Raw genomic sequence first — 21,040 nt, 5'->3', positions numbered from 1 at the left:
AGTCCAATTTTCTTCAAACTTGAGTCTTTTTGATCAACGAATCGGACTCTTTGTATCGACGATCACCTTTCCTATAAAATATAAAAAGAAGCATCAAATTTTTAATAAATAAAATAAATTAAATATAATTTTTTGCTTTAAATGACTTAAATTAAGTGTTTATTAGCGTGGAACTTGGTAATAAAATTAAGAGGAGTAGATGAGAAGGACTCTTCCTTCTCATCGCTATTTATTTTGGGCATGACAATTAATTTATGTGTGGCTTTTCGTGTGGAGGAGATGGATCACATATGGAACACTTTCATAAAATCCAAATTAGCAACCTATTTAAATAAAGATTCAAATCCAATCACATTAGATCAAGGCAACAAGCAAAGGGTTAACACAAATATATTTGCACTGAACCCAATTAAAAACTTGGGTTAATTCAAGTGCTAGTAATTTAATTAACCCATTGAATTTATAATAAATTCAAGTAGATTGGATCAAGACTAAATCTCTATTGTATGTGACCCATTGAGTTTCAAATCTAAGCAGCAGTGGATCCAAACTCTCGACGTAATCTTAATTCAATTGGATTAAGTCAGCTCAAGAGTTTCAATCAACTAGGACTCTTCCTAATTGATTCTTGAATTAAACTTTTTTAATTCTGATGAGTCCACAAGTCAAGATTGATGTCTAGCAATGTGTCATGATTATCCAGAAGATTTAAAATTTGATGAAAATATCAAAATTATCTTTTCATGGTGAGTTACCGTATAATTCAATCTTTCGATCACACAACATCTCGAAAAGACCATTGGTATGAAAATATGTCAAACTCAAATATCTATCTATATATATCTCGATCTGATGATGATGACTTAGTTGATGAACCAGTAGAAATTATTTCTATTGTTCATCCCTGCTCTGGCTAGAGACTCTCAGAGTCATCATCCTATGAGATCACATAGGATGTTCTCTCCTTCTACAAGGAATGACCGATTCTTTATTGACTACTTACAATCTTCATACACACTTCACCATACCTAGAATATCCCACATACATCTCAAAGTGGTGTGCTAGAAAATAAACCAAAGTAAAGATTCATGTACACAAGGTACCATGGTGATCTCAGGTCAAAGGATCACATGCACCACTTTCACTGAAGAACCATCTATTGACATGCTGTAAGGCTCCATCAAATATTCTTTTGATGGGTCAGTTCAGTGAACTCATTCTCTAATGAGCATCTACATCCTTGTATTAGTGTTACCATACAAGTAGTTATAAGATCAACCATCCTCTCCATTAAGCATACATAGGATGTAGCAGTCTTACCGATATCATTGATCTCTAACTCGATGATTCAATGACTGAAAATATTTTATATTGGGACTATCAAGATTTTAGATCTCACTGGTATGATCTTATCGTGGTCCTAAAATCATTGTCCTAATCTGTGGAGTTTATCATAATCATAAAAAAATAATACAGTAAATGATAAAATATAATATCTCATAAATAAAAATAACTAATATCATACAAATGAGCAGAAAAAAAATAAAGAAAAGTCTCTTCGCATCCCTATGCAATTGGCTTGTAGGGTATTATTCTTTTATTTTTCTCCCACTACCTTCATCCAGGATAAAATCTTTTTTCAAAATTTTGGTATGCTGGCTCACAAGCATATTGTGATCATCTGAGAGATAAAAATAATATCCTAAAGACTCTTTTGGGTATCCTATAAAATGAGCTCTTATAGGCCTAGCCTCTAACTTATCTGCCTATTGTTTTTTGACAAAGATCGAATCTCTCTAAATTCTGAGATAACCAAAATTTGATTTCTTACCATGCCACATCTCATACGATGTAATAGGAATAGATTTAGAGTAAGACACTAAAGTGAGAATATAGATGGTTGTTAGAGAATAAAGATATCGAGCATGACCAATATGAGAAATCACTTGAATGTCTACTTACTGATCGATGACTTGTTTGATGCTACAGTAGTGTGACTAGTCCTCAGACCTATGATATCTCGACTATTCATAATGGAGTTGTTGTAGTTTGACTGCATATATACTTGGTCTCCTAACCATATGAATCCTTATGGTGCATGTTGGCTATAGAAAGTTTATTATAGGAATAGGGTATGCATATTTATAGAATCTATTGATCTTGATACTTAAGGGAGATAGTCCTATATGATTTATGAGATCGAGTTCAAAAGATCTTGACTAGAGTAATGTGAATAGTGAAAAGAGTTTTTATAGTTTTTACGTCAGAAACTCGAGTCAAATAAATTTGACATATGACAGATGATGAGGTTTGACGAAAAATTTTATAATCTCTATTTTATTGAGACTCATGATAGAATGTCTGTGTTACATACATGGTAACTATACCTAAAGGTTCATCTATTCTATTTTGCTGGAATGTCACTACATGCTGCTAGGTATCACTGATAGATTGTGAGACACATGAGAATTATTTTAATAGTGAATAGTTCTTATCGGGTGAGTTGAAATTGTTCCAATCCATTGAAAGAAGTTTCAATGATATTATTGATGGAGTTATAATATTTCTCACTATAAGACAAAATAGAATATATGGAATCACACACAAGAGGTTGTATCTAATTAGATGGTTGGATTTGATTTGACATATCAAAGAGTTCACATGATCAAACTCAAATGCAATTGAACTCCTTATGAGATAAAAATTTTGATTTTGTCCAAATCCATTCCTTATAAAAAAAGAATTTTGATTTTGTCAAAGTCCAAGCTCCTTGGGACTCTATCCATAAAGATGATTAACAAACAGAAAGACTCCTCTCCATGAGATGGCACCTTATTGTTTTCTCATACAAGATATGGGGTGTGCGTCCAAAAATTTGATGCCCTAAGGAATTTGAGCCCAAAGACCTCCTCATGCGCAACCAAGAGAAAGTCCTCTTCCAAGACTCTTTCCATGCCCAAGAGAGATATGGATGCCCAAATAGTTTGGATGTCCAAAACGTTATCTTGAGAATGGTTTCACACCAAGAGATTAGTATGCCTCAAAGTAATTTCATGTGAAAGAGGGGCATCGCCCTAGCTAACCTTAGAGGTATAAAAGGGCTTCTAATCCTTCACACCTCCAATTAATTCGTGCCCTAACTCCCTCTCTCTTGTACGTCCAAAGTGTTGGACATCCTAAGCCTTCACGCCCCATCTTCCTCTCTTTTACACGCTCAAATGTTGGACGTTCTAGCTTTTTCTACGTGAGGGTGTTCTAATGTCCGAGGGTTGGACCTTAAAGAAGGAAAGAACCTTGAGAAGGCTTATGCCCAAGAAAAATTCTTGAGAGAGGGAAGAAGGAAGAGAAAAAAGAGAAAGGCTGCACTAGATTTTCTTGAGAAGAAAATAAAAAAAGGATCAAGAAAGATTCCTAATCTTTTTGGTGCATGTGCGTGAGCTGTGAAGAAGAAAGGCTGAAATCTTTGAAAAAATTTTTCAGCAAAAGAAAAAAGAAATTCACCATCAAAGAAGATCTCTGCAAGGAAGCTAGCATTCCGATGAGATTGGATATCTTGATCAGATGACAGCCTCGTATGAATATCTATAGAGACCCGACACTTGTACAGCTTTAAAGGAACCATGAAGACATTCATGATTATTAGATTATGGTGAAGAGCTATCCGTGTAAATGTGAAGATCTAATCTTTTTTTCTTAATCTTAATCTTAATAACTAGGAGGGATCCAAGGTTGATTTGAGATGAGATCTCATGTAATAAATCTGAATTAACATTTTATTTCACTGCATATGATTAATTAAATTTTTTTTTTTTTTTGCTATGCATATCAATCAACCTGTAGTTTCTAATAGTAGTATCAAAGCTATCCTCATATGTTCTAAGATTAGATTGTTGATTTGGGTATTATGGATCATATCCTGTTTCTATTTTTATGGAGTCTTTTTGTGATGATTGATCACAAGTAGACAAAATCATGAACGTGATGATTTATGGATCGTTTAACGAGATTCGGATATCATGAAATTTTATCTTGTGGCTGATTTGACCAGCCAATATCAATGGCTGATAAGATTAGAAAGTTGTGATGATGAGATCATAAGATATCTATTCGAATCCATGTTAAACGATCAGCCCAATATCCAAGTCTATTTTTTTTTATTTTTATGTATGAGATACATGTGGTGATAATCATGGGATTGCGACTCTTTTCCTTGTCTCTATAATGTATCATGTTTGTGGATCCTGTGCATGTAAAATTATTTATTTTTGGATGCCTATGAGCATCATCAGATTTATATAATTTAGAGACCTGCATGTCTCATATGATCAATGATTGTAATTAATTAATTTTTTCATGGTATGTCTTTTATGAGTTCTGTTATATGATTGGTTGCATGTCAATGGTTGATCGTTGCAAGCCTACAGCACAAGATAAGCATGAGTCGAGTTGAGTAATTGGTTGAGGCTGGATCAAGATGTTGATCACGATGAAATCGAGAAGTTACTTCAAATCGATTCAAGGAGTTGAAGATGATCAAACCAATTGACGTGCTTGTACGTGTATGTTTTTGACCCATAGACATCTAATTTGGCTTAGTGGCTTGGGCCCAAATCCCCTAGATCCATGGTCATCATCAATTTTATTGCTTATATTTTGCGGATTTCTTTTTGCATTAGATGTAAATAATGATGATTTGAGATCTGAATTAAAACTTCTCAAACTATATTAAGTCAAGCGATCTTCTATCGTTATAGATGTATGAGCCTTCTACTAGTATTGATTGTTCTCGATTGGTTATAGTGGTTTAGTTGTATTAGAAAGATACAGTCATTCTATTAATATAAGATGCTGCATAATAAAGATGGAGTTGGACCCAATAACTATTAGTTGAGGGATCCAATGATGGTTTTGCCTACACATTAAATAGTGGGTTTGATTTAACTAAGGAATGAAGTCAATAACTATTAGGTAAGGCCTACATGACTTAGAGATCGAAGATGGTTGCAATTTGTTTGAGAAGCATTGGACAAGAGTTGTCCACTTATTGATTTGCATATCATCAATAATTATGAGATGAGGTGTACTCAAATTGATAGGGCCACAGTATCCACTAAAAATTCTAGTCGTGAGGGTTTCCATTTCTCTATCCGACAAGTGTAAAAGATTTAAAAAAATAGTGGGAGATACGTTTGTTTTTAAAAATTGATCTTAAAATAAATATTTTAAAATAAATATAAAAATATATCTTGAATCTTTACTCTCTGTAAGAATAAAATATCAGCTTCTAACCCTTTCACTCACATTTTTGAAACCAATAATCTAAGCAGACTTAATTATAAAGACTGGCTCAGGAATCTAAAATAGTTTTAAATTTCAAAAAGTTAAGCTAAGCTCTCGATTAGGAGATCCCCGTATTACCAAATTGTCTGATGATTGACCAAAGGGCAATTTCAATTTGTCCATGGTCATTATTTGACAATAATCAAAGATTTAGAGAAGCTTGAGAAGCTCAACATGAGATGCATAAAAAATTACAAACGAATTTGATCATGCAATCTCTCTCTGATTTATGTGGACAGTTTATAGTAAACTACCATATAAATAATATTGACTGTATCAAGATCAAATTGTTAAACATGTTGGTAACTGCTAAAGGAGCCTTGAAGGGTTCAAGGGACATGGCTCTCATTGTGGAGGAGACTACTTATACCAATAGAAAGTCTACTTGGAAGAAGAAGCCTATGAAAAAGCAAAAGACAGAGAGTAAGCCAAAAAGAAAAGTTCCTAAGAAGAAGGTCACTAACAAAGGGAAAGAATTTTTGCTGTAATATTGATGATCATTAGAAAAGAAACTATCTTATATACCTGGAGTTCCTGAAGAACAAAGAGAACACGCCTTTGGAAGGTGTGTTAGACTTGCTCATGAAACTATGTAATTTGCATATGGATGTGTCTATAAATATTTCTAAGTAGATAGTGAGTGTCATAGAATCTGAGAGATCCAGAGATGAGATGAACCTAAAGTATATATGGCACTTTAAGCTTGATCATATTGGAGAGGATAGGATAAATAGATTGAAGAAAGATGAGCTTTTTAGCTAATGTCCTATCCAGTTTGTGAGTCTTTTCTTCAAGGAAAAATGATCAAATAACCTTTTATAGGATAAGAGGAGGGAACTACTGAGATCTTGCCTTAGTGCACACTGATGTATGCATGCAACCTATTTGATGTGCAGACCAGGGGTGGTTATCTTTATTTCATTGCCTTTGCTGATGATTATTCGTGGTATGGATATGTGTATGAGATATAAATCTAAAATTTTTAAAAAATTTAAAAAATTCAAATATGAGATAAAGAAGTAAATTAAAAAACTCTTTAAGATTATTCGATTAGATCAAGGAGGTATACACCTTAGTGGAAGTTTCTAAACTATCTCAAAAAAAATAACATAGTCTCAAATCAATAGCTGTCGGAGTGGAGGAATTGAACCTTATTGGATATGGTTTGATCCATGATGAGCTTCATTGATTTTTCTTTATTTCTTTAGGGACATGCTTTACTTACTTATATTTATCTATTGAATATAAATTTCTCTAAATCCTTTCCTACCATGCTGTATGAGATGTGGCATGATAAGAAATCGAGTGTTGATCATCTCAGAATTTGGAGATATCTGGTGCATGTCAAGAGACTACAGTTGGATAAGTTAGAGGTTAGGTCCCATAAAGCTCATTTCATTAGATATCCTAGAGAGTCTATGGGATACTACTTTTATTTCTCAGAGGATCATTATGTAGTTGTGAGTCGACATACCATCTTTTTAAAAAATTTATTTATCCAAGTTGGAGATAGTGGGAGAAAAATTGAGCTTGAAAAGAGAGTCTCTAAAGAGCAATAAGTCATAAAATTTATAGAATCTATTCAAGTTGAGCCAGTACATATACTTCCTCTTTTACCTCATAGATCGAGTATGATTTTCTATCCTCCTGAAAGATACTTAAGTATTCTAACAAAGAAAGTAGAGAAAATATTCTTCATGAGAGATAGTAAACATGGAGATAATCCCAAAACTTACAATGAGGTGATGTTAGACATTGACTTTGAGAAGTGAGTAGAAGCAATAAAGTCAAGAGTTGACTCGATATATTCCAACCAAGTCTGAACTTTAGTAGATCCACCAGTAGGTATAGTACCTATTAGATGCAAATGGATCTACAAAAGAAAGATAGATTTGGATGGAAAGGTAGAGACCTATGAGTCAAAGCTCGTGGCGAAAGGTTATGGTCAACGTGAAGGCATTAATGATTAGAAGATTTTTTTTGTCAGTGGTTATGCTAAAGTCCATCTAAATGGTGCTTACTATTATGGTATACCATGATTATGTATCTAGTATATGGATGTGAAAATCATCTTTCTGAATGGATATCTTAAGAAAGATATCTATATAGAGTAGCCTCTGAATTTTACTTCTAGTGACAAAAGTTACAAAATATGCAAGCTGTAATGGATTGAAGCAAGCATCTCAGAGTTGGAATACTTGTTTCAATAATATGATCAAAGCATTTGATTTCATTAAGAATGAGGAGGAGCCATGTGTTTATAATAAGGTCAGCGGGAGTATTGTCACATTCCTTATATTATAGGTGGATGAGATTCTCCAGATTGAAAATGATGTTCCATGCTAACTTCAATTAAGATTTGATTGTCTAAAAAATTTTTGATGAAAGACCTTAGGAAAGCATCCTATATTTTAGGAATAAAGATATATGAGATAGATCTAAAAGATGCTGGCCTCTTACAGAAGATGTACATAGAGGATATGGTGAAGAGGTTCCACATGGAAAACTTCCAGAAGGGATTGTTACCCCTTAAGCGTAGGATTCATCTCTCCAAAAAGATGTGCCTTAGTACATCTAAAGAGATTTAGTACATGAGCAAGATCCCTTATGCTTTGACTATAGGGAGCTTTATGTATACCATACTATATATACGATCTGATATAGCCCTTGCTGTAAGTGTCATGAGCAGTCGGATCCAAGCTAGGAGCACTGGATAGTAGTGAAGAACATCATTAAGTACTTGAGAAGGACTTAGAATATATTCTTGATCTTTAGAAGAGGACAAGAGTTGAGAGTACAAGGATTCACAGATTCAGACTTTATGTCTGATGCTGATAGTAGAAAGTTTATAACATGATGTGTTTCTTTATACAATGAAAGTTTGATGAGTTAGAAGAGTTCTAAAACAATCGATCATTATAGATTCCACCAAGAAAGCTTAGTACATCACCATTCTAGGACTGTTAAAGAAGTCTTCTGATTCAAGAAGTTTATTACAAAACTCGGTGTAATGTCATCAGATACCAAAATACTGTACCATAAAAATAGTGGCATCATAGCTCTAGCTAAAGAGTCTAAATCTCATCAGAAGTCTGAGCACATAGAGCAATGATTTCATATTATTTGTAACTACCACAAAAAAATTATATTGAGGTATAGAGAGTAGACTCTATGGATAACGTGGTAGGCCCACTGACTAAACTACTTAGCCAATAGAAGATTGAAGCATATTTTAAGAAGATGAGGCTTAGGTATATAGTTTATTGGCTTTACTACAAGTGAAAGATTGTCAGATGTATGCCCTAGAAGCCAATCAGACTGACACATATTTATTCCAAGACATAATTTTACATTTGATATCTACGATAATGGGTTATTTATTTCATTTATGTTGTGTATGTGTCCATGAATCATCCATGAAATTCATAAGATGATGACATGTATTCTTAAGAATTGAGAATTTGAAGTATGTGTCATTAGTAATTAATTCCTAAATACTTTCGAACGATGGATCATCATAGGAATGATAATTGATCTAGATAGATTGGTGCACAAATTATTTTCCTTTTAAGATAGACAAATCTTGAGTCTATAATATGGGGATACTAGAGCAAGAGTATAGATGGTTGTTAGAAAATAAGGATATCAAGTATGACTAATACGAGAAGTCATTTGGATGTCTATTTACTCATCAGTGACTTATTCGATGCTGCAGTAATATGACCAGTCCTTTGACCTATGGTGTCTCGACTATTGATAATGAGATTGCTGTAGTTTGACTATATATACACTTGATCTCCTAGCCATATGGATCCTTATGGTGCATGTTGGCTACAGTAAGTTCATTGTAGGAATAGGATGTGCACTTATATAGAATCTATTGATCTTGGTAGATAAGAAAGATAGTCCTATGTGATTTATGAGATCGAGTTCAGAAAATTTTGGTTAGAATAGTGTGAATAGTAGAAAGAGTTTTTATAGTTTTCATATCAAGAACTCGAGTCCAATAAATTTGATATATGATAGATGATGGGGTTTGATGAGAAATTTTATAACCTTCATCTTGTCGGGACTCCTGATAGAAGGACTGTATCATATGGTAACTACATCTAGAGATTCATCTATTTTATTCTACTAAAATATGACTACATATTGCTAGACGTCACTAGTAAATTGTGAGACTCATAAAAATTATTTTGATGGTCAATAATTCTCATTCGGTGAGTTGGAATTGTTTCAATTCATTGAAAGGAGTTTTAATAATATTGTTAATGCAAATCACAATATTTTTTACTAGCAGATAGAATAGGACCAATAAGATTACACACAAGAGATTATGTCTGATCAGATGGTTGGATTTGATTTGACATGTCAAAGAGTTGATATGATCAAACCCAAATGTAATTGGACTCCTTATGAGATAAAGATTTTGTTTTGATCCAAGTCCATTCCTTATGAAATAAGAATTTTGATTTGATCAAAATCCAAGCTCCTTGGAACTCTATCCATAAAGGTGATTAGCAAGTAGAAGGACTCCTTCCTATGATATGGTGCCTTATTGTTTTCTCACACAAGATATGGGGCGTGCCTCCAAGAGTTGGACACCCCAAGGAATCCTAATTTTTGAAGGAATGTGGGTGTGCACCTTACATAGTCCCTTTTTTCATGCCTCAAGAGGGATTTGCGCCCAAAGACCTCCCCACACCCAACCAAGAGAAAGTCCTTCTCTCCCAAGACTCTTTCCATGCCCAAAAGGGATATGGATGCCCAAATAGTTTGGATGTCCAAAAGGTTATCATAAGAAGGGTTTCACAGCAGGAGATTGGTGCACCTCAAGGAAATTTCATGTGAAGATGTTCATATGAAAGAGGGGCATCACCCTAACTAACCTTAGAGGTATAAAAGGGCTTATAATCCTTAACTCCAATTAATTCATGCCCTAACTCCCTGTCTCTTATATGTCCAAAGTGTTGGATGTCCTAAGCCCTCACGCCCCATCTACTTCTCTTTTGTATGCCCAAGTGTTGGACGTCCTAGCTTTTTCTATGCGAGGGTGTTCTAACATCCAAGGATTGGACCTCGAAGAAGGAAAGAACCTTGAGAAGGCTGACGCCCAAGAAGAGTTCTTGGGAGAGGGAAAGAGAAAGAGGAAAGAGAGAAAGACAGCACTAGATTTTCTTGGGAAGAAAATCAAGAAAGGAACAAGAAAGATTTTTGATCTTTTTGGTGCATGTGCATGATCTATAAAGAGGAAAGGTTGAAATCCTTGAAAAAGATTTTCAACGAAGAAGAAAAAGAAATCCACCATAAAAAAAAATCACTACAAAAGAGCTAACACCTTATTGAGATTAGATATTTTGATTAGATTACAGCCTCGTGTAGATGCCTATAGAGGATGGATGCTTGTGCAGCTTTAAAGGAATCGTGAAAACATCCACGATCATCAGATTACAGTAAGGAGCTATCCACGTAAAGATAAAGATCTAATCTTATTTTTGTTGATTTTAATCTTAATAACTATGAGAGATTCGAGGTTGATTCAAGATGAGATCTCGTGTAATAGATTTGAATTAATTTTTTTATTCTACTACATATGATTAATTAAAATTTTATTTTTTCTGCTATGCATATCAATTAACCTCTAGTTTTTAATACTATGCTGTCAGAGTTTGTGGCCTGTTAAGAGCTGTAACTCATGCTGTTTGATTTAGAGACTTCATCCCAAGGCATATGATTATTGATTTTATCTCAAAATCACTTTAAATTTATTATAATAATAGTGCAGTTGTGTTCTTTTCAAGGAATAATAAAAATTTTCACTACCTCTATCCATATAGAGAAAAAATATTTAATAGTTAGAGATTTGATTAAAAGGAAGATATTATAATTGAATACATAGAGATTGATGGAATGTTGACAGACCCATTGACCAAAGGGCTTAGATTCATTATTTTATTAAGTATATTATAAAAATTATGAGTTTATTGGAATCTTTTGATGTACTTGATTAGTGGGAGCATTATTTTGTAATATCTTTTTTATTATTTTCATGTTGGAATATTGCATTTACATTTGTGCACATATGGTTGTTTTTAAAAGCTGTTTAAGTAAAAGTCTTAAGTATAAAGGTGTTGCTTAAGCATAAATATATTGTTTGAATGAAAGTCTTAAGCATAAAGGTGTAACTTAAGAATAAAGGCATTGCTTATATGGTTATTGATATCATTGATAACATAATTTATCTTGAGATATAAAGGACTCATCTTGAGGCATATGATGAAATTGTGACATAAGTTTAAAATTATTATAGCTTTCATTGGAAAGCTAAAGGAGTTTCAATTAAAATCATAAAGTGGACTGATGATGAGCTTTGTATATTTTGATCACATCGGTACAAAGTTTACACTATATGCATTGCATCATTGGATCCATATCGATAAGATTACTAACATTTACAACCATAGAGAGGTCTAATATCAATAAACGGTATGAAGACTGCTATGATTCAATGTTAGTGATTTTAGCAGATCAAATTTTTGACTAAAGATGTTTTTCAGTCAGGACATTTACATATATGGCCATATGAGGTGCACTTAGTCCGAGAGTCATTTTCAAACTATATATAATAAATATATTTTTTTAAATAAAAAAGATCTTAATCAATATCATAAGATGGGCTTCCATTGATTATAGACCGATTTCTTATTCTGATTTGTTATGAAAAATATAGGCTGATTGTTGTTTGAATAAATGGTTAAGGAACCCATGATTATCTATGATCATATTATTTTGGATGTTATTACTTTAGTCATGTAATATAGTATATATCGATTGAGACCTAATCGATTAATAGGCTCTATGATGGATGGATCCATTAGCATTACTAACTAGGCTAGATCTCCATTCTACTTCTATATATATCCATCTACAGAGAAACCTTAGGACATAAAGATCTTAGCATTCCTAGGGCGAATCTATCCCATTGAGGAGACAAGCATAGATTAGAAATTGAGAGGAAGATCTACACCACATTATTATTTTCTTCTTCCACAGAATGCTGGTATAGCGATTGCTACTCAAGGATTTCAAGGTATGATTGATTATTATTATTATTATTATTTTGAGATCTATTGTTGAATAATTTATTTTTGGTATTCTAATCTTCTGCACCATGAAAAAAATTTCTTCCATAAATTTCTAACAACTATATGTTAACTAGATAAAGATTATAGTATTTGATTTGATCTAACATTTATATTTTTTTATACTTTATCATGGACTAAGTTTGTAATCCCTCTCGAAAGCCGTGATTGGATAATAAGGTCCCTAAACCATAAATAAAAAGAATATAAAGCCAAGTTAAAGAAGGATTATAAGAAGAAGCATATAATAGGGGAGGAGGTTGCTTGTTCCTGTCCTCCCGATGCATACCCTCATCAATGGATCGAGCTTACACACTACTGATTTTTTGAGAGAGGACAGGTTATGTATAATCTACATTTATTCTTTATTTTATACATTATCAGTATGGATTAAAAATTTATACAAGATATATCACATTGTATATTAATTTTATATGGTAGACATACTCCAATATTGGTAGAGCTGCACGATCATCCTAGTTGGTACCTCATACATCGAGTTTCAAGAGTTATGCGAGGCGCAGAACTGAATTTATATGTTATACTTTCCTAAATCACAAATTCCTAGTATGCTTCTTTAGACTTTGCTTATGTTGTCATTACTTTTTCCATCTTTACAGTTAATTTAAATGATAATTTGACTTCAAGTTTTTGATGAGTAGATGAGCTCTAATATACATACACATTTCTTTGCAATTTCAGGTAGAAGGTAAGTTTGAATTACTTGGATGTATCAGTTTGTAACTGCATTTAAGATGTATTACGGTAAAGGAGATGAAATGGCTTCTTTCCCATCATTATGGTTCACTTAGTAATATAAGCAAGCAAAGATCTGTTCCCTGAAATCGAAGTGGATATAATACATTTATTTGCTTGAAATCTAAGTGCTTTACATACAGTTATGTGGTCAATCTCTAGTTTACCATTGCCTGATGAGCATGAGAACCATCAAATCAGTCACAAAAGTATCAGTTGCATTTGTTCTGTTTATCACTTTGCCAAGTATCAGTTTTTGGGTGAAAAGCTTACTATTTGGGTTGTTTACATGCCTTCCTTGAGTATCAACTGAAGTTTGGTATCAGTACTTTTTGAGTGTTCGAAGCTACTTCTGATCAAATAGGAATCCATGAAGTTTGATCCATTTTCTTGATTTATCTTTATACTTAGCAGACAAGTAAATCACATTTCTCACTTTTAGATTATTAGTGACACTGATCTAATAAAAGTTTTGCTTAGTCGTGTTCTAAATGGATAGAACCTTGACATCAACTTCTACATAAGTTCAGTGATTAAAGTTTAATTGGTTACTTGTATCTTGTTATTTATATATTCATATTTTGGTTGAAAGATGAATCTTGTGTTAGCTGGGAAAGTTACTCATTTTATATACATATTCTGAAATGGTATCCCATGTTATTGTTTCTCCTTATTTAGGGTTCCAGTAGATAAAGCAATGAATTTGGAGGTAATGAAGAGAACGTTCATGTGGTAAAAGGAAATATGGGAAAATATAGCTAATCTACTCATCAAATATGAACCTTAATCTCATCAGCTCTTACAACTGTTAGCTTAATTGTTTGGCATCTCTTCGCTAAGAACTTGCCCTAGGTCCAAGATCAAAATCCTGGATATCATTCAAAAAAAAAAAAAAAAAAAAAAAAAGAAGATAATCTAACATTCTAAATTAAAAAATTTAGAAAATCATGTGAAGCTTGGCAAGGCCCACCTGGTTATAGTACCCGCAAGACCATGTGCTGCATCAAATGTTCTATCCTATTAGATCTAATCTAACGTATCTTTTCTTCTCCAAATCCATTTTATTAGTTTAATGTATTAATTCAAGTGCTTCACATGCTCTTCTTTACCATGCCATTCTACATGTGCAGGTGCAAGACCATCAAGCATGCTCTTGGCACTGCACACTTTTTGTAGGATTATTACAAGAAATATATGTATATTTTTGTCTGGAATTTTAGATTAAATGTCAGAGCATGAGAAAATAGACTACCTTGAGATATTTTTAGATGTATTTCAGATTATGTTCCAATAACATATGCTACCAAATTAGTTTTAAGTCAATTATCAGATAACCCTTACCACGCTTGGATTAAAAATATAGCACCTTATCAGTAGTGCGCAGTTTATGCATTGCTGATAATACAAAGAACTATTAATTAATTGATGAATTTTAATCTACATGGGAAAATATAGGTGACTACGTACACATTTAAAGTACATATTTGATGAGTAGGTTAGCTCTAATATACACACGATCTGATGTACAATACAAATTAAGATAATACAAAGAGCAATTAATTTTTCAAGGATATTTCCATGAAGATAGTGCTTGCAAGATTTATGCTGAATGATATTTCTGTCGAGAAAATATGACTTCAGATTTGGTCCACAATAAGCCAAGAATGAGGTCCAGGACGACGAACGGAATCCAAAGAGCCCAAAAACAGTCCAAATGGAGTCCAGATGAAGGAGATACGCACTAAGGAAGTCCGGGAGGAGCTGGTACAGCCCACAAGCCGTCGAAGGGCCCCACTGGCCGGCACAAGCCGGTGGCGACATGGGTCAGGCCCGATAGCACGCTGGCGCGTGGACCAGTAGCGCTTTAGGCCGGCCTAGATAGGCGTGAGCACGGGCTCAGGCCCGTTTACACTTTGCAGTCCATAGTAGACCACGCTCTATCACGGCTCACAGGCGAGCCCATGGATCGGTTGCGTGATCGGATGGCTGGCGTTGCTTGCGATGGGGATCTGACGGCTGGAGTCTTTGCATGATCGTACGAGTCAGATGCGCGCTTGTGAGGATCTGATGCTATAGTTTTGGCACGATTCGACAGCTTTGGAGCGAGCTGGTCACGATCGGATGACCACGGTGAAATCCAACTTTGATCAAGCATGATCTAGGCTGATATGCACAATCAGACGGCTCTGGTTTGAGCCGATCATGATCGGATGGCCCAGAAGGGTTCTAGGGTTTGTTATGGACTCGATATCCTACTGAAATGTTATTTTGGAGATTCTAGAGCTTATATAGCTCCGATTGACGAGCTGTTTGTTATGTTGGGATAGCTGGTGACGTCCTGATAGTACAGAGAGGCTTCAAGAGAGGTTTCAGAGAGTTTTTGTGAGGATTTTGGAGCTTCTTATTGAGAGATTTTTATACAAAGGTTGAGTGGTGAGTTCATCTTGTATTTGTTTGATTTTCTTTCTCTTGTAGTGAAGCTTGCATGCCTCATGGAGGTAGGTTTGAGGCCAATCCACATTATCTTAATTTATTTATGGTATTTTTTTCTCTTTTTCTTCTTTCTTCCTCCTTCAATAAGTGGTATTAGAGCACAATAATTGGTATCAGAGTCTGATTATCATGGATAAGTTGTACCAGATGATCCAGACAGAGGTGGTATTGATCGAGATTGGAGATGGAGAAGAGAAGTACAATCAAGGTAGAGATCAATTGATTCGATGGAAAGAGCAATTTCTCCTTATGGCAAGTGAGGGTGAAGGATGTACTCATCCAACATGAGTTGATCGATGCTCTCTTGTATAAGAAGAAGCTGACCACCATGTGAAGGAAAAGGAACAGTTTTCCTTCAGAATGCCTAGGTTGCATTTTCTCTAATGTTCTACTTGTTTATGGATCAAATCTTTATATGAATCGCAGTGGAACCAGAGATCAAATCTCAAATTATCTGATATAAACCTTCATGAAGGTCTGGATATGCAGACCCTCTACTTCACATACACGTCAGACGCTGCAGGAAAGCTGGATGAACTCTAATCCAATTGGCTTCGTAACTCGATCAATCGAAGGATGAGATGTGATGATGTGACACCTCACACCAGCAAATAGGATGCCCAAGAAAGATCCACGCCTAAGGAGAGGAGGCGGCAACAAAGGAAGAGATGTAGAAGATGAAGGACCTCTCTCTTCACACGCCTGTCTCTCTCTCTTTTTCTCTTCTCTCAATTTGATTAGTTTACTATTCTATTCTCTTCTTTCATCCATAGGTAGAGACCCTCTGTATTTATAGATGATTCTTATGACCCAATGAGAGGAGGACTCTTTATTCAAATCTGATTTGAATTAATCCAATACTCATAAAAGAAGGACTCCTATATGAGATATAATTGCCATCACTTATGACATCCACTTTGCACCCACTCCCACACCCACTTGGGACGCCCCAAATAAGCATCTAACCAATTTTTGATCATACTTCATGAGTGGATATTTTCAGTGCAAGTAGGAATACTCATATTTCATCTAAAACAGATCCGATTCGAGTCCGATTCGAAATTGGTTCGAAATAATTTCGAAAGGCTGTCAATCCTAAACTCTTTAGGACTTTTGTACCAAGTCTAACTTGGATCTTGGACCTATTTAAGTCTAATTAATTCAGATCTAATCTAAAATTAATTAGTACTTAAATCCAATCTTTCATATGTTCTATGGATCATAGATAGAAATTGTTCATCCCCGGGATTGAACATGAACCTTATGTGCAGTGCTAGCTAGACATAGTCAACTCTTCAATCCCGTTTGACCCATAACTTAATTCTCAATCAAGTTAGCTTATATATTCAATCAAGTCAAGTACTTCCAGATTGGACATATAAACATAGGTCAATTCTTTCCTACTTTGTCTGACTTGTGTGCGTGACTCCATAGGTTCAAACACTAAGCCGGTAGGACAGAAACCAATTTCTGTACTAATCAAGATGCCATCTAGCAATGGTTTTCGACATCCAGATAGATCGAATTATCGTAAAGGAATATTTCAGAATCCATACTCATGGTTACCGCATAATTCATCCTTTTGATCCTGGATGCTCTAGGATGGTCTCAGGTTAACTGTCAACCGAGATTGCTTCATCCATATTGTATTTCAATCTTTCAAATCCATCTCATGGATTACCCTGACCAAGGTTTTACTAAATTGAAATATAGCGATACATCAACTCCAATAATCCAGAGGGGTCATTCCCATCTTGATCCACACATAGACTTCGCAAGCACTTGACTGTACCCAGTAGCTTTCCGTCACTGCATTAAAAATTCAGATAGTTCGGCACCAAAGCACAGTGAGTTGCTTGCAAGTCACTATGGTGATCTCAGGTCTGAAAGATATTTATACCTATATATTTCACGAGCAGCTCTTGACAGCAGAATGCTCAGCAGGTGAGTCACTTGTTCAGTGACGATGTACCCTTACATCTCACCTATATGCCATATCAGTATCACCACACTCCTTGGTTAAGAGGACAACCAATCCATATGGCACACAACGACCTTCACTTGATAAATGTCATCATCCCATAATGACGTATCATTTGGTCGCAAACTTGTTTAAGAGCTATACGATAAATCCTCTCTTTATCGTACATTAGCATAGTTCTAGGGACTTCACCATAGTATAAGAGTTCAAGGAAGATGTCACTTTATGATGAAAAATATCAAAATAATTATTATTCAATAATCAATAATTCATATATAAGGGTAAACTCAATCGTCATACGATTGATTTTAGGACATAATTTCCAACAACTCCCACTTGGACTAAAGCCAATCGGGATAGTATCTTATACCCATCTTCTATTTGAAGTCATCGAACTCTTTGATCCCAAGAGCTTTAGTGAAGGGGTCGGCTAGGTTCTCCTTTTTATCGATCTTTTGAAGCTCGACATCACTTTGGTTCATGATCTCTCGCACTAGGTGATAGCAGTGCAGAATATGTTTAGTGCGATGGTGCGACTTAGGTTCTTTCGTCTGAGCTATGGCATTGGAGCTGTCACAATACAGTAGGACAGGACCATCAATGAAAGATATAACTCTCAGCTCGATAATAAACTTTCATAACCACACTGCTTCCTTTGCAGCATCTGATGTAGCAATGTATTTCGCTTCGCATACAGAATCGACCATAATATGTTGCTTGAAATTTTTTCAGCAAACAGCTCCTCCATTCAAGGTAAATATGTAGCCCGACACACTTCTACTATCATCACAATGTGATTAAAAATTAAAATTAGTATATCCCATAAGTTTCAGATCAGAGTCTCCATAGATAAGCCATTGGTCTTTAGTATTTCTCAAATACTTAAGAATTGCTTTTGTAATCTTTCAATACTTCTCATCCGGATGTGACTAGTACCTATTCACTATCCCTAGTGAATAGGCCACATCCAGCCTCGTACATATTATAGCGTATATGATAGATCCCACTGCCAAAGTATATGGTATTCTACTCATGCGCTCTCTCTCCTCAAGAGCTGTCGGACAATCCTTCTTAGAAAGAGTAATTCCATAGCCTATCGAAAGTTAGCCTTTTTTAGAATTATCCATGTTGAACCGCTTCAACAATGTGTCAATGTATGTAGATTAGGACAATCCAAGCAACCTTTTAGATCTATCCCTATAGATCTTCATCCCTAGGATGTAGGATGCTTCTTCCAAGTCCTTCATGGAGAACTGTGATGATAACCATAGCTTCACACTCTGTAAAGTCGGGATATCATTTTCTAGTAACAGTATGTCATCCACATACAGCAGAAAAAAAATGGTCATAGAATCGTAAGCCCATTTGTAGATGCAAGGCTCTTCTCCATTCCTAACGAAGCCATACGTTTTGATTACTTTATCAAAATGCATATTTCAACTCCTCGATGCCTGCTTAAGTCCATAAATTGACCTTTTCAGCTTGCACACTTTCGACTCGTCTATAGATATGAATCTTTCAGGTTGTATCATATACACCTCTTCTTCCAGCTCTCCATTAAAGAAAATGATTTTGACATCCATCTGTCAGATCTCATAATCTAAGTGTGCAGCGACAGCAAGCATAATCCGGATGGACTTGAGCATTGCCACAGGAAAGAACGTCTCGTCATAGTCAATACCATAATGCTGATGGTAACCCTTAGCAACTAGACGGACTTTATAGGTCTCTACCTTCCCGTCCGCTCCTCTTTTTCTCTTGAAAATTTATTTACACCCTATGAATTTTATCCCTTCGGATGGACCAACTAGTTTTCAGATACTATTGATCTCCATAGACTCCATCTCGAACTTCATGGCCTCAAGCTATTTTTGAAAGTCGGACTTTTGCATGACCTCCATATAGGTGATCGGATCCTCATCGTTCTCATCAAGTTTAATAGGATCACCATCCCAGACCAGAAAATCATAGTATCTGTCTGGTTGATGTGGTACTCTTTCGGATCTCCTTAATAGTGCCTCTACTGGCTCCAGATTCGATTCATCAATCAAATCTAATTCTGTATGTGTCAGTCCTTCCACCTCGTGAACTTCATCAAGTTCAATTTTATAGGCATTAGCTCCTTCACCAAGAAACTCTTTTTCCAAAAAGACTATCCGACTGTTGACAAACACCTTTTGTTCTGTAGTGAGGTAGAAGTAGTACCATCTAATTTTCTTTGGATATCCTACGAACAAGCATCTATCAGATTTCGATCCAAGCTTATCTATCTTTAAATACTTGATATAAGCTGGACACCTCAGACCGTAAGATGTGAGAGCATCGGCTTACGTCCAGTCCATATCTCATATGGAGTTTTATCGACAGACTTGCTGGGCATCTTATTCAAAATATAGGAGGCAATCTCTAGAGCATATCCCCAAAAAGATATTGACAGACTGAAAAATTTCATCATGGATCAGACCATGTCTAACAAAGTTCGATTTCTCCTCTCGGACACACCATTATGTTGTGGTGTTCCAGGAGGGATCCATTGTGAGAGAATCCTATTCTCTTCTAGATATGTCAGAAACTCACTGGTGAGGTATTCACCTCCTCGATCTGATTGAAGGATCTTAACACTCATTCCAGTTTATTTTTCTACTTCAGCACGAAATCATTTGAACATTTCAAATGATTCTGACTTATGCTTCATAAGATAGACATATCCATACCTCGATAGGTTGTATATAAACATAATAAAGTAGTAGTATCCTCCTCTGGCACTTATGTTCATAGGCTCACCTACATCAGTATGTATTAGACCTAGGACATCACTAGCTCTTTCACTTTTTTTTTTTAAATGTGACTTAGTCATCTTACCAAGTAGACAAGATTCACAGGTAGACAATAATTAATAATCATCTATCTCAAGGATACATTCCTTGATCAATCTGTCAATCCTATTCTTGTTCACATAACCAAGCCTACAATGCCAAAGGTAGGATTCGCTGACATTATCTATTTTGGGATGTTTACTAGGTGTGTACATTATACTAATAGGCCGTGATATTATGCATATACTATGTTTTAATTGTTCGCGTATAATTGTAGTATCATTCATAATAATATCGCATAAATCATTCTTTATTATAAACTTGTAACCAAGTTTGGCCAAATGACCTACAGAGATGATATTCATCATAAAGGAGGGACAATAATGACAATCATCTAACATGACACTACTGGATTCGAAGACAAGCTGCAAAATTTTCAAGGCCAGAATGAAACAAGGCTTCCATCTCCAATATTAAGGAACCGCTCGTCCTCTCAAAATTTTTTACTTAT

General features: G+C 35.0%; 1 pseudogene; it reads left to right on the top strand.

Moving 5' to 3' along the window:
* Positions 1 to 21,040, top strand: part of LOC140852843 (uncharacterized) — a 66,832-nt pseudogene that overhangs the window by 28,698 nt on the left and 17,094 nt on the right.

Source organism: Elaeis guineensis, chromosome 12, assembly GCF_000442705.2.
Source record: "Elaeis guineensis isolate ETL-2024a chromosome 12, EG11, whole genome shotgun sequence".
NCBI classification, from domain to species: domain Eukaryota; kingdom Viridiplantae; phylum Streptophyta; class Magnoliopsida; order Arecales; family Arecaceae; genus Elaeis; species Elaeis guineensis.
The sequence above is the reverse complement of the archived record's forward strand: the minus strand, read 5'-3'. Positions and strand labels throughout refer to the sequence as shown.